This window comes from Lynx rufus, unplaced genomic scaffold, assembly GCF_022079265.1.
Source record: "Lynx rufus isolate CCGP_SWC_20201006 ecotype Redwood Valley unplaced genomic scaffold, mLynRuf1.p SCAF_2, whole genome shotgun sequence".
NCBI classification, from domain to species: Eukaryota; Metazoa; Chordata; class Mammalia; order Carnivora; family Felidae; genus Lynx; species Lynx rufus.
The window spans coordinates 61,940,333-61,942,044 of record NW_025814834.1 but is presented as its reverse complement, the minus strand read 5'-3'; the positions used below and the strand labels follow the sequence as shown (position 1 = coordinate 61,942,044).

At 38.5% G+C, this 1,712-nt stretch overlaps 1 pseudogene; it reads left to right on the top strand.

Moving 5' to 3' along the window:
- Positions 1–317: 317 nt before the first annotated feature.
- Positions 318–523, top strand: LOC124516671 (uncharacterized; annotated as a pseudogene).
- Positions 524–1,712: the final 1,189 nt, after the last annotated feature.

Sequence of the window (1,712 nt, the reverse complement as noted above, 5' to 3'; positions counted from 1 at the left end):
CTGATAGCTCGGAGCCTGGAGCCTGCTTCAGATTCTGTGTCTCCCTCTCTCTCTGCCACTCCCCTGCTCATGCTGTCTCTTTCTCAACAGTAAATATTTAAAAAAAATTTTTTTTAATGCAAATATCATCAGATTTCTACCCTTCAGGTCCTTCATGGCCATCCCTCATCTTCAACCGAAGTCCAAATTCTTTGATAAGGTACATAAAAATGGTATGATGAAGGATGTTGCCCATCTCACAGGGTCATCCCAACCCCTCTGCTCCAGACATCAAAGAACGTGAAGCTCACAGAGTGCACCACACTTTGCGTCTTTGGAGCTTTGCACAGTGGCAGTATCGTAGCCAATGAGGTTTATCTGAGGCACGATTATTGCTAATTGAAAACTTTGTATCTTTGGATATGTTGCTGCTTCTTCATAGAATACCTTCCATTCCTCCTCCAAGCTAATTAGCACTGTACATTCAAAACTCAGCTAGAGCATCAAATTCCCTCGGCAAACTTTCTGCGTTCTTCACTGGTAGACTGAGCTAGTGCCCTTCCTTTACCCTCCCAGAGCAGCACAAATATATCTCTTCTAGCCTGCACTTACACATTTTGCAATTGCACTTGTTGGTTTGCTTGTCTACCTCCTTCACTAGATAGTGAACTCCTTAAAGGCAGGAATTGTCTTTCATTTATGTATCCCCAATGCTTAACAGAGTGCTAAAATCTTGTAATAATAAGAATATGAAAAATAGTGAAGTCAGGGGTACCTCTTATTAAAACCTGGGCTAAGTGCTCTTCATTATTCAATAACCACTAAGTGTCAGCTCATAATTTTGTGTTCCGTGAAACTGTTTTTAACTAAAAATAATATTGTCCAGCTTGTTCGCTTGTCTTATTCACAAGACTTGGCTACAAGCAACTTTGGGATGTTTCCAAAGGAAGAAAGTTTCCTATGTTGAACAAATTCAAAAGAACATGACTCAGGCTCTAAAAGTAATCCAGAAAAGAATTTCTAAAATATTTTGAATAGGAATGGTATTACTGGATTATTTTGATAGGAAGAACCCTGATTTAAATGCCTGTGAGAACCACCAGACTTGGTTAGGTGCCCCCACTCTGTGCTCCCATAGCAATGAACACAAACATTTAGCCAAGCACGTATCGTGTCATGTGGAAGTGATGTGTTTACTTATTTTTTTCCCCATTACCAGTGGTTTTCAATCAGGAGGACAATGCAGCCCCCTTCCCTGGCAGGGGTGTTTGGGAAAATTTTTGATTGTCATAATGACGGGAGAGAGATGCCCCTGTCATTTAGTGTCTACAAGCCAGAGATGCTGACTATCCTACATTGTGCAGGACGGTCTTGTACCACAAAGAATTATCCTGACCCCATTAAGAAACTGACTTTATTTATCTCTGATTTATCATTGGCTAGGAGAAACCCAGCACTAAAAGTCATTCTGAACGGAAACTACAAAGTAATGGGCACAGAACACCTTGTCATAATGTGTAGGTTATATGGGTTTAAATAATCAGATTACTTTGTAATCACCACTCATAGTTACTTCTATATTTCTGTATTATATAATTGTTGAAAGACAAATGATAAGAGAGTAAGGTCATTAAATCCAGATATTTCTTTTTCTCGTTTTGGTCCAAGTAAACTTTTCTAATAGAAATAGCAAAATAGCAAAATAAATAAATAAATAAATAAATAAATGAAAT